Raw genomic sequence first — 14,216 nt, 5'->3', positions numbered from 1 at the left:
TACATTGTTGTTTCATTGTTTGAATGATTTTGTAAAAAGTAAGGATGAAGAAGAAGAAGAAGAAAATATTGAAAATAATAAACTAACGTTATTCATACCTAAAATTGTTGCAAGTTTTGTATTACTTGAGGTTTTGCTTGCAAATTAAAATGAATTGACTTGCATGTTCCATGCATGTCGATGAACTATTAGAAAACACACACAAATGGAGAATATTTTATGTTTAGATTATTTTTATTATATTATCACTATTGCCAGATGAAAGATCATCTCGATGTAAACATATAACTGCAATTTTCACAGACAAAAAAGAAACCATCAAATCTATTGGATGAGAAGGAAGAAAATGAAACAGGAAAAAGCAAAGAAAGCAACACATTCACCATAAAATGAGCTCATCATGATGCAGTCTTGCAGTTGTTCACTTTACACACGCACATTGCATCTTTACTCTCATCTTTCCTCTTCTACAGACCCACCAAAGATAACTTTGCTTCTTTCATCTTCCTTTGCCTTCTACAAATTGCTGCTAATTATCGCTAAAATGCAAGTTACTTGACCAGTTGAAAGCGTTTGTCATCAGTAAACCAATTGATCAAAAGCCTTTCACAGAATCAAACTTTTCTTAAAATCAAAACATTCCAAAAACAGTTTTACAAAACTCATTGAAATCGTATGCAATGCAATTGATTACAAATATCAACATCAGAAAATTAAAGTTCGACTTTTATTGCGAACTGTTATGAACTGAATTATTTTATTGAAAGCAATTATTGAAAATTAAAAGAAATGTTCTGAACTGTTATCGAACAAATTTTGGGTTTGGTTTTGAAGATTGAATTGAAATCCATATTTTGGCATCAATTTTATTGAAGTGTCTCATCTTGACAGATACAAAATTGAATAACAGTCATTTTCCGTTCAACTTCACTTTTTATCGATTTTTTTGTTCATTTAATTTCTTGAATTTCTCTCTTTTTTTACTTGGATTTTGACACAATTAGATTAACATTGAGTTTAACCAAAAAATTAAAATGAGCTAATTCAAGTTGAACTTTCAATTGGCATAATGTAAGTTCATCTTGTTGGCTCTTTATTTTGTTGGCCAGTTAACATCATTTATCCTAATCTAAATCATTAGATTGTCATAAAGATTAATAGTTTCCTTGTGTTTTGACCAATAATCGGGTAAAAAGAAACGAGTAAATAGTCTCTGGTTTTGAGATTAGCTGAGAATCCATGGTTCTCCCATTGGTTCATTGATAATGGCCTTTAAACAAGCTACTCTTTTCTGCTCCGTCAACTGTTATTTTCAACTGGAAACATCTCACGATTAGATTGATTAAAATCGGAAATAATTAGTTACAATGTTAATAAATGATTGCCCTTTTTTACACAGTCTTAATTAGACTTTAATGAACATTTCATATTGAAACAAAATCCCTTTTTTGTGTACATTACAAAGCTCATCAATTATCAAATGAAAAATTGATTACAGTTAAACAGTAAAGAGAATCAACTAATTTTACTAATTATGATTGATATAAAAATAATCAACATTCATTAATTGATCATAAAGTGATTAATAACTACAAGTTGACAAAAAGTTGGAAAATGAAAAGTTCGATGTTCGAAATGGAAATTTAATTTTCTAATGACAATCTGAAAATGCAAATGACTTGATAAGGTTAACGATGTGCTGAAGCGACAACCTGTAAGTTGATAGGATTCACTTAAAATGTTATTAATATTATTATCGTCAAACTTTGTTTCTCTTTTCCTTGTTACTCTTCCTCTGTGATGACCTGTAAATAGCCTTAAGCCATGGACAATGAAGGTAAACCAGCCTAATGATTATTCTTAGGCAACTTACCTCAAGTGCGAAAGAGAGATTCAAGAGAAAGAACTCTTCTTTTGCTCGGTAATATCATTACATGAAAGCTAATTAAATCTTCTTAAAGCGAAATCTCTTCTTCTTCTTTCCTTGATTGTATAAATGATTATTTTCACAACTTAGCTTAAGGTTGAGTTTTTTTACATTTTTTGCCTTCCATTTTACCTCTCATCACTTGATGGTGATATAAGTATAAACTGGTTAGAAGCTTCTTCTTTTATCATCATCATCCTCATCACCAACTTAATCTCACTACTTATCCTCATCGACTCTTCCCTAGTCTCTTCTGCCTTTAACGCGTCTCCACTTGAAGATTATCATTTGACTTGCGAATCATCATTTTGGCTCCTTTTTTGTTATTAAATGTAATCAACTGTTTAATGAATAAGTTTTGGTGAATCTGGAAACTCACGAGTTTCAATATTGAAACATTTTCTGGGTTCACTGAAGCGCTGGTTAACCTGGTTCCTCTTATCAATTGAGCTTCTCTTGTTTTATCAAACTTTTCACTCTTCAATATTAAACTTTTCTCAACTTTTTTCTTCGCCGATAAATATCTTTGTAATCAATTTTTCTCTCACTTCAATTATCATGAAATGAAATTATGCCTTTTATCAGATTTCATGTTTACTTCAATCAATCATCAGTTTAAGATGTTTTAATGTCACCCTTGTTATTAACGTGAAATTCAATTGCATTTGAATGAATTTGAAAAGAGAGGAAATGTTATCAGAATTATGCTCTTGCACCATGAATCCATTAAAGGAATAAATTTTTTCTGCTTCTTCTTTTACCTTACATACGTTTACTGAATTACTCTTAATCTTTTTCTTATCATGTGTTCATGTTAATATGTTTTGAGTATTTTTATTCATTTTTCATCTTGAAATTGCGATAATCTGTTAAACCTCAATTTTTCATATTTCTGGCAATTCTGTTGAACCCAAAAGATGAAACAATTCATTAATTACTGCAATCTAATAGTTATGGACATTCTGTCCCTCAGGCTTTATCCATTTGCCTCAAGGATGAGACGATGCTATGAAGTTTCATTTACAATGTTCACTAGTCATTAAAATATCACTTTACACAGGGAAAAGTATTCAAGATGAATTTTGCTTTCAAGATGAAATCGCGAAACGCGAATTTGTTTATTCATTGAAAAATGAAAAGATAATGAATATAAATGCAACCGCGATTAAACACCTAAAACTTACGATCAACAGTCAACATAAAGGTGCAATCACTTTTGATTAATTTTTTCAAATGAATCGCCTTGAGGTGTTAATTAATTTTCAAGTTGGTGAAGCAAAACTAGAAACTGGTTAAAAAGATCTTTTGACAATATTCAGCTTTGATGGAATTTTGCATTCCAAAAGAAAAAATGAAAGTTCCAAGTCAGATAACCTTTCAAGCTTCATTAATTGTTTAACTGATCAAACAAAAGCAATGAATAAAGAAATGGATTGAGATAACAATCGATCGAAATTTTCATTTCTCCAACATTTCTATTCTTTTTTTTCATGTTGATTTTCTTATAAAACCATTTTAGCCGATTGTTTTAGCGAATCGAATGAAGCTCAGAATTTTTCAGTCCCTAAACTAACCCAATGAGCTGCTTCATTCGTTGAGCTTTGAATGGACTTTAATTGTGAATCGATCTAACGGTTTTGTATTAACTATTCGTATAATATTTCTTTTGATAAACAGCTTTTTCAACAAGTTTCTACCAATGTTGGAATCTATTTCCATGTTGATTTGTTCATTGTCTGTTCACTGGAATTGTTAATTATATTTGCTTAGTTGGTGGTTGAATTTATAAACAATTGATAGTTATTGTAGTTGCTTTTTACACCAAATTATCATGATGATGAATAAAATAATTATGCAAAAGCAATGTTGAAAAGAAGTGGAAGAAATGATGAATCAAATCATAATCAACAATAATAGTCATTTGCATTTCAATTATTACTTGTTTTTTTACCTTCTTTCATCATTATCTTATTTTGAAATGCATTTATTGTAAATGGCTAATAATAATGATAATCATTTCAATCATGTTCACGAATCCAGGACGTGATAGCGATACTTGCAATGATAAAGTAATGGTTCCAAGATTGAAAGTAAATGTTGAAATAATGATTTGCTTAAAATTTGAGACAAATTTGTTTTCAAAATTGTTTTCTGTCAACAGCTTTTCCATATTTTTCACCTTGAAAAGCTTTTCGGTCAGTAAGTTGGTAATCAAGTTAAATCAAGACATCAGCCTAAAGTGACCATCTTAAACAATGTAAAACTGTTGGTCAAATATTTGGCAGCAGTAAAGGTAAGAAGAAACAAAAACAAGAGAAACATTTGGTTTGCATTTGGTGTTACTGGTTGTAATGGATAAAGGTAATGGTAAAGGTTAGGGCTACTTAATCACGATAAACTATAATTTTGTAACATGTTTCATCTTCATTGTTGGTTGCTCTCTAACAGATGAACAGAAATGACCAAAGTTGATATAATTTGAAAATGCAAATAACGAAAAGCAAAGCAATTTTTCATTTTTAGTTTTTCCTCTTATCTTTCCTCTTAACCTCATCTTTAGGAACCACAGAAAGCAACTAAAAAGCAACTTCACGCAATTGTTGTTTACATGGACCACAACATGTAACATCATTTAGGTTAAGAGTGATTAGATTAGGCGCTAGTTTTTGCTGTTTATGAAGTTGCTTATGAAGTTGCAATTGTTGAATGTTTACTTGAAAAATGCTCAGATTCACACTGATTTCAACAGTTGCTTATAATTAATAATTTTAATGCATTGTAAAGAATGAGAATAGAAAAGAATGGCAATAACAGTGAGAAATGTTGAATGCTGCGAATTGAGCCAATACTCGTTGCTTACAAAATGTTGACACCAACTATGCTTGGAATGTTGGTTAACCCTAGAAAAGCTATTAACAGACGATCATCTTTTATGCAAAATAAACCAGTTTTTTTGTTGTTTACTGAAAACATTGAAGGCTCAACACAAAACATGTTTAAGCTGTTCTTTTTTTGTCACTGCTTTTACCTTGATTCACCTTTACAAAAATGAATCTCAATTGTTCGACTCTAATAATCTCGGATTAACCATCGATTTGTATTTTGAATCATCGATTCAACTCTAAAAATGAATACAAAACTAATTCTCTGTTGAATTGAAATGTTGCTTCAACAGTTTGCAAAGTCATTGTATTGGCAAGTGAAATAACATTTTTAAATTTTTCATTTCATTCCATTAATTGTATCTTAAATGTTGTAAAATGTACAAACTGTGAAATTGCTCGCCATTTGATGATTTGGGTTTCATGAATCATCTTCTTAAAAGTGTTCAACTGAATCTTTTACTTTTCTAATTCATTTTCATCTCTTTTATCCCTTGGTGAATACAAGACTAAACATTAACGGTTAAAACTGTTTTTTCCCTTGTTTTTTATTCCCAGCAAAATGTAAATACAAAAGCGGAAAAAAATATATTACAATAAACTCTGTTAGGTAAAGATAGTTTCTGTGTTTACACTGATCACATCCTCATCACTTTTTTTTTACTTGCAACCTCACAATATTATCTTAAAGCTCAATTTCCCGTTTAATATTGATCTTATTCTCTGTTAACATTTTATCAAAAATTTGCCTATTTATATGCATTTTCATATCTTTTCCAACATAATATTAACATTCTCATGTCTCTCTCTATATGTGTGCAAGCAAATGTCCAAAGGTAAAAGGATAACAATTCACGGTTAATATCATGCTTATTCAACTGAAAATTGCACTCAATCTCATTCAATTTTATTTTTCACTTTACCATTATTGCTGTTGTTGTTGTTATTATCAATATTATTTTTATTGATTATCATGAAAATGTGTGTCTTCCCTTTGACAATGTTTATTTTGAGAGAAGAACAGAGAACATCCAGGAAACATTTCACGTTTGAATATCACCTTCTTTCTTTGTCATTCTCACCCACTGTTATCTTGCGTTTCTCGCTATCATCAAAATATTATCACAATATTATTTAATATAAAAAAGGGAGTGAAAACACGTGATTATCATGTAATTGTTGCGTTTCTTCAATCTTGTTTGCTCAGTGTCAATACAATCAGTTAGAACAGCAAACAATTAGAGGTTCAACAATGGGATAACATGAGCAACACCACTTGTAATCGTTGAGACTATTCATCGAGTGAAAAGACAATTAAAAGTTGATGTCGAATAAATTAACCCAAACCCAATTGGAACATGAACACTTTATCAGAGACAACTTTTTGTTGAATAAATGCAATTCAACTTTGCAAGTTTCAATCGTTTATATTTGCATGAAAAAATGCAATTCAATTTGTCAACAAAAAAGAAAATGAATCTCCGAGAAAAAAAAGTTCAATCGATAAGTCGCTCCAACTGCGAAAAGCGACTTCTCTCAAAGGCTTTATCTTATGACTTTTGACTTTTCAGTTTTTCGCTTGTTGATGAATTGGTTTAAATTTCGAGTCGATAAAGGTCATTCTTGATTTTACTCTTTACTGTTACATGGCATTATAAGATTAACCATGCAGCAGAAGAAAGTTTCATTGAAAGGATGCTAAAAGTGTAATAGAGAAAGTGTGACAAGTTATTCACAGTTAATCAAGCAAAACTTGCAGTTGGTAAATGGTAAATAAATGTTGCTCTTCAACTGAAAGCATAAAGGCAAAGGTCTCGTTACAAAAGTTGTATAAACAGATGATTGACAAAACTGGTTCATTTTGTTGATCAATTAGTTATCGATTTGAATCTCTTTCAAGTCCATCACAAGTTGAATCAATTTGGAATTTATTTTTCTCAAGTTGCATTCAATCAACAATGTGATTTTCCTTTTTTAATAAATGATGAATTTCACCTCACAATTTGTGGACAAACTTTCATCATTATCTGTCACTTTCAGGTTTCATTAGTTTCCCTTCATTTTCAATCTCAACTTGAGCATGATGATTGGAGCATTTAGTTATGATAAACAAAATAATATTTGAAGAGGAATGGGTCAGCATGAGAAGTATTTGTGTGACCATTTAATATCAAGTGTCATTTCACTCCATTAATAGAGTCTAGACTCGATATTTGATTTGAAAAATATTTCCCTTTCATTGGATTCTGTTTCAAAGGAAATGCAATTTTTTCGCCCTTTGCACGCTTTGTTACTTCATTTCGACGCTTCGACCATTAGACTGAACGTCATTGATGATTTTCAATTAATTGCAAGACAAAACTGAAACTGATTCTTGTTTCTAATATCATAATCTCACGGTTCATGATTACATTAATGATAAAAAAGGTCTATTGAGCAAGAAATGATAATTCAATTGTTACACAGTACAAGAAGATTTTGATTGAATGATTAAACCTGATTACTGGAAGAAAAGGTTGTTTCACCAACATTCAGAGAATGATGATTATCATGAAAATGGTTTATTGTTTCAAAGGTATCAACATACTGATGATTATTTCCAACGATATCAATAATTCATTTATGCGTTTCAATGTATCATTTGCGCTCATTCATTTTCCTCGACCCAAAGCAGAAAAGAGAAAAAAAATATTTTCATTATTTTGATGATACATGACCTAAAGGTTAATTGAAGGTTATGCTCGTCGATTAATCAACTTGAATTAGTTGAGGTCAATAATAATAAGTGATTTTTTGGTTAATAACGATTCATTCATTTGCCTATGAAAGGTAAATGCTTTTCACCCATTTGGTTACCTTGAATGGTTCAAATGATATTCAAGGTTAAAACCATTTTCCTGGTTTAACTTGCCTTTTGTTTTTGCCTGTTGTTTAGTTTTCCTCCTTTTCTGGTTACATCAAATGTCGATGAGAGTTGCGTGCTTAAAATAATTTGCCATTGGTTTCCATTGCTATTCACTGTCAGTGAAAATATATTAACAACAGAAAGTATCAAAAATTTTTCCATGTAACTCATGATGACAGAAGAAAAGGAGAAAAAGACAAAAGTTGAATCAAGATTGGAAGATAAACAATTTTTCTCCTTTTCTCTTGTGCATTGGGAACATGAAAATGTCAGGATGAATTTCATTTATTTTTTTCTTCAAAAAGAAATTGTGATTTTGAAAAAGACAACATTAACAACCAGCAACAACTGTTCATTTTAATGAACATGATTTGAATTTTTGATCAATTTCTCGTGAAAAAGGTTCGATCAATGGACAAGTCTTGAAATTTACTTTTCGCTTATCCTCTTTGCTTCATTTCGATTACATGTTCTTAAGTGTGTTGATTGAATGTATCATTTATTGTTGCATTTATCATATTAGTATTAAATTGTTTCTCCATAAAAGTTATCGAGTTTCACCCAAATTGCTCAACTAAATGTTGGCCAATTGCGATATGTTTTTATTAAGGTAAAACTGCTAAGGTAATTAAGTTATCATGAAATGTTTGGATAAACAGAGAAGAGATAAGAAGCAAATAATGTTGCGATAAGATGAGAAGCGACAGTTTTCCTCTTTGCTGTGAATCAATTAATGGTGCTTAAGATGTCTTTTTTTATTAATATACATTATATTTATCCAGGGTTTACTTGTTCCTTATTAATCACGCCTTGAGTTTCTGACTTTTCCTTGCAATTGCATGTTTCGTTTCAACTTTCATCTTCATCTTCATCTTTAGCATCAGCATCTTGCTCCACTCCTTGTCTTCATATCTTTCTCCTTCTCTTTCATTAGAAAACACTTTATTGATAATTGAAATTTCCTTCTAATTACCTTGATGTCTTAAGATTTACCTTTTTTTCAAGTTGCCTTTTTTGACGTTTAAATCTCATCTTAATATGAACGAAACGAAATAAACGTTTGGTAAATGTTATGTTGTACAGAAAATTAAATGAAACCAATGGAAAAGCGAAGCAGAAATAAATATATAAATCACTTCAAGTTAGTGTTAGTTGTAATTTGTTGAGAAAAGTTAGTTTTGCGTTAAGTTGGATTGAAAGTGAATGCAAGTCAAGAAACGAATATCAAAAGAGAAAAGATAATGAAAGAAGACAAGAGAAACAAGTTTAATGTTGATAATAATGGTAGTAATGAGCAGGGCTTTTCAAAAGGCATTAAATCATTTTTTAATCAAAAAGGCATAAATTTTATGCCTTTCGTCTATCTTTTCCCTTTCTTTTCTCTTTCTTTTTTCAATTTTATCAACCTTAATCTGTCCTAAATAAAAGATAGTCGCCTTTTTTTTGACCAATCTTGTTGATAATTTTTCCCATTGAAAATCAATGGACTTTTCTTAGGTTTATCTTTTATGCCTAAAAGCATATGCATAAGATAGACGAAAGGCATAAAATGTGAAAAGCCCTGGTAATGAGAATGATGATGAAGATGAAGATGTGGGGTGAGAAGGTAAAAGGTATAAAAAGAGAGTAAACAAATTATCCTGCTGAGATAAACTCATGGATAACAGTATTGATGCAAGTGTAACAAAAGCAGAAATGCTTCTTAGTGCCACTTTTATGCTGATTTAAGCGACTTTTACTCATTTATTTATCAATAACCATTTCATCTTCACTAACCTTTCTCACCTTACTCTGTGTCAACTATCAATCAATCAAATTCAATGTCGCCGTTAACATGAAATATTTCATCTACAAACAAAAAGAGAGCCAAATTTATTTGATTGCATGAAAATGCATTTACACGCTCTTCGCTATTTCCTACCTTTTCTGATTTCCATTCAAAATCCAATCATGATCTATGAAACTCTATCTGCTTGTTGTTGCATTCCTCTGTACCATTTCTCATGGACTTGGAAATTAGATTCAAATTCGTCTGATCGCCTAAATTGAAATATATGAGCATTAGTGGGTGTTTTGGTTCACCTTTAGGTAAATGATTCCAATCTCGATATTGATATGAAAAATGTAGGAAATGAAAATTTTGATGTTGGTTCGAAATTTAAAATTAACGATTTTCTTGTCATAACTTGGTGCACTTTTCATGCATTTTAATGAAATGGAAAAGCTATTGTTAAACTGTACTTGGTTTGAACATTTAATAATTATGTTGGACATTTGGTTGTTTCTCTCGATATCTTTGTTCATCACTCACTATTTACTTTGGTTTTATCGCATTATTGAAATATGGAGTTGACTTGAGTTTGGAGTGAATCAAATCTCAAAAGCACTACATTAATTCCCTGTTGAGCTGAGAGTCAAATGATCATAAATATTTTATTTATCATTTCAATTGGAATCAAGATGAAGAGTAAAGGACATTTTGATGTATCCAAACAGATATGGAAAATGGTTGCAGTAATTCAAAGGCAATAATAATCAATCAACGACAAGAGATACAATAACATGAGAATAAAAAAAATGAAACTGAATTTATTATCACTCATTATTGCAAAACTTTTTTTTCTTCTCTTTTTTATTCTCTTGACCATTGAATAAAATTTTCAGGGTAACTCAAAGAGAATGGAAAATAAATGATTGAATACATTTGACTTATCAGCTGGCAATGAAAGAATAGAATAATTTGCCGATAAAAAGTTATTTAAACAGGTAAACGAAGTAAACGAACAAGTTGAATGGAATGAATGAAGAAAATGTTTCATGATGATGTTAGGTAATTGAAGATGATATTTCATCGGCAAGACCACACAAGATTGGAAAAGACAAAAAAAGTTAACTCAATTTAAGCCAAATTATCGCAATTAGTTTTGAAAAATAATTTACTGATAATAACAGACCAGTAACATGACTTGTAATTAACTTGAATTAACATGATAATTATGATTAGTTTTTTGATCGACTTTCATTGTTATTTTGTTGTTGAAAAAAAGGATTTTTAAAAAGGTTCAGAATAATTCATCAATTATTTTCTGAAAAAAGTCGCCTTAAGTCAATGCAAAAAGAGGAAGAATCTAAATAATGATTTTCAATTTTCGTGTCAACATGAAAATTAAATTTCATAAGCTCAAGATTGTTGAGCTCTTTGACTAAAGAAAACTCAGTCGATATCAAAATGAATTTTAATCAAGACCAAAGTTTCATTTTAAAAATTCTAATCTTCTGAGCAATTCTAATTACAGAATTTAATTAAAAATCTTAAGCCTTTACCTTCAAGTACACTGCCATTAAACGCCCTGTCACATCCTCAACCTTTGGAGCTTTATTTTTATTCGAATCAGGAAAATTTTTCTCTTTCAATATCGTTAAAAATAGAAGTTCAGTTGACTGAAAAAAAGAAAAAGAAAACTCGAAAACTCGAAAAATCTATTTTGTTGATAAATGCAAATAGAAAACTCAATTTTTCGATTGAATTTCGATGTTGATACTAATGATCCTTATTCACCTCGAAACTTATCCAAAGACTTTGATGATTCGACTGATTACTTTTTTGGTTCAACATTCAATGGAAGCCTTCAATTGCAAGTCTTTAATGAAATGAATATGGTTCAAGATATTGATATGAAAATTAGTGAGGAAAGAAACATGACATTATTAGTGTTAAGATTTACATGAGATTATCTTTGATTGTTTGATAAGTTGTTGACACGATGAAGGATCCAATAATGAAAAAGTTGTTTCTTTCATTTTGTGCTTTACTTTTCTTCCATTTGCTTCATCTATAGTTTCAATGCTGATCCAGCTAACTCAACTTGCAGTAACGTTAACATGAGTTGAGTCTGAACACGCCTTTTCCTGACTCGACAACTCAACTGTCTCTTGAAATGACATTCATTAGTGTTGAGTTGTTACCTTATTCAGCTTTCTTTCAATGTTTCAACTTTCCAAAGCTTTTGGTCATATTTACACCAGAAAACATGAAACATTTTATTCAATTTGTGTCAATTTATAGCTGTTTACCATTGAAAATATCAATTCTAATTCAGAAAAGTTTCCTTCTTTTTACTTTTCTCTTCTCCTTTTTTCTTCCTTCTTTATCAATCATCCTTGTTCATCATGCATTTTCTCCATCGAACTCATTGAAATAATATTCTGCCAACAATAAAGTTTGGTAAATTTGGCTAGAATAAAAAACGCCAAAATAAAGCCCAGAATTTACATGATTGAAATGATTGAAAGCATGAACCAAGAAAGGAAAACTATGCAAAAGTAGCTTTTCTATTATTTTCTGGTGAAAAAAGGTTCTTCTTTTACTCTTTTTTCCATTCTTCAAGTCAACATTTTTCCTTTTATCGTTTCCCAACTTTACCCTTTACCAACCGATTTTACATTTCAATTTGATCAATTTGAATATTTATTAGCATTATCATTGCAACAATCATCATTAGTAAGTCAATCTAAAGTTTATCCTCGAAAAAACGAATAAAATATACAAATATTATTTATCATTTTCTTTCTTCGAAAAAACATCAATTCTTTTTTCTTCTCTTTACCATGTCAACAATTATTTCTCATGACTTCTGTGAACTTTACTTGGAATAATCAATTTGAATTTTTGCTACTTTGAGTCAACAAGTCAAATTGAGCTTTAATTGTAAACAGGGAATTGCTTTAATCTCACTGAATAATAAGCCAATTTATTGCTCTCATTAACATTGGTAAAAGTAATTGGAATATGATTAGAAAATGAAGAATGGAGAAAATATGAAAACCCTTATTCTCTTTGAAACACTTGGCCATCATTTCAATTTGAAATGATGCTGGTTGAAATTGAATGATGAAATGAATTGTATTCATCTGCAAATGAATTCAAAGGTAAAACTTTTTTCTCTCAACAATCAAACTCTAAATGATAAAAATGTCAGTTGAATTGTTCCCTTTTCCCATGAAGTGATGATGATAATAATGATGGTCTTGGTGATGATTAACAGTGAACTTGTGAGTATGAAATAGTTGGTTTGATGAATTATTTCAATTCACATGAAGAACAAGGGAAAATGGCAAAAAAGTGAAACAATTATCATCACTATTATCATCACGAAAAGGCATCACATATTCACTTAAATCTCACTCATTATCATCTTGCAATGTTAATATTGTTGCGATTGTTTTGTCTTTTCAATTCTGTCTTCATGTCGTCTCTTTAAGAGCAATATTAACATAGTGTACATGATGAACACGCACAGTTTGAAGCACGAGTGACATTTTGTTGACAGTTTAGTTCTTGATCCTCATTATTATTGAAGTGCTTGTTCACATTGTTATGTGGTTATCGTGAGAACAACAAAAAACGGAAAATACTTAACATCAACATTTAAATGCATTTCTCATTTATGGTTACAAATTTGTCGACGCAAACTATTTAGCGATTTGTTAATGACGCAAAAATGTATCAACATCAAGACTAAAGTTGAAGTTAAAATGGTTGCTCATTTCATTTCTTATTTTGCCTTATTATTGTGACAAGAAATTGATGAAACTTACAGTCATCTGAATATTGATAATTTGCTGACTAAAGTTAAATCCTTTTAATGAGCAACTCACTGTTGACCTGACAAGCTCCTGTTCATCGTTGGATCATTTGTACCTGACGATCAACAAGACTTAAGACAATACTGATTGACTCAAGTTTGAGTTAAGTTGCTTTGCTTGCTCAAAATTTGGTGTTAATCATTGGTTTTAAAGAGTAGCTCTGAAGATGACAGCATTTAACATGAAGATTATCTCACAAGCTAAGATGATATCTTAAGTCGATTTAAAATTAAAGGCTTGAACGAGTCATAAATCAGTGAGTGGCGATTGTGATCAGCTTCAAGAATCCGTTTCATTTGATCGAGAATTTGATTATTTTAAAGTTGCAACAACATTAATCAGAATTGAAGTCTCAATCTTTTGCTAATCTTTTCATTTTTTCATTACTTCATCATTGATTGAATTATCTTGTTGAATCATAGCTTTTTCTGCTTTACCAGTTTTACTTTTATTATTAGCCAAAATAATTCATGATGAACTGTGAAAAAAGCAAATTAATTTGTACATTTCCTTCTCTTCTTTAATCATTTTTCAATTTGCCCAACTTTCAAGACTCACTTCCTACTTCCTTTGTCATCTTTTTTTCATGTCACTAGACCAACTTTGCAAAGATGCAAATGACGAGCTCCGAATGCAAATGTCAGAGAGAATCGAGTTTATCACATTTTCAGTTAATCTACTAATAATGACTGGCAAAGCATAATGAAAAATTAATTGTTGAGCAAACACATTAGAGAAATTTGTGTGTGCAAAGTAAATTTTGAAAGTTGACCGGAAACTGAAACTGTCAGGGTTAATGGTATATCAATTGAAATTGATCAGAATCACTGTCTTTTATTTACTTGAGAAACTCGAG

General features: G+C 30.3%; 1 protein-coding gene across 4 annotated transcripts in view; it reads left to right on the top strand.

Annotated features, from left to right (window-relative positions):
• Positions 1-14,216, top strand: part of LOC149093488 (kin of IRRE-like protein 3) — a 79,062-nt gene that overhangs the window by 17,922 nt on the left and 46,924 nt on the right. The gene's annotated exons all lie outside the window — the stretch shown is intronic.

Source organism: Tetranychus urticae, chromosome 3, assembly GCF_039701765.1.
Source record: "Tetranychus urticae isolate SD_2017Ah chromosome 3, NJAU_TeUrti_SD_1.0, whole genome shotgun sequence".
NCBI lineage: Eukaryota > Metazoa > Arthropoda > Arachnida > Trombidiformes > Tetranychidae > Tetranychus > Tetranychus urticae.
Note: the sequence above shows the minus strand (reverse complement) of the source record. Positions and strands in the feature narration are given on the sequence as shown.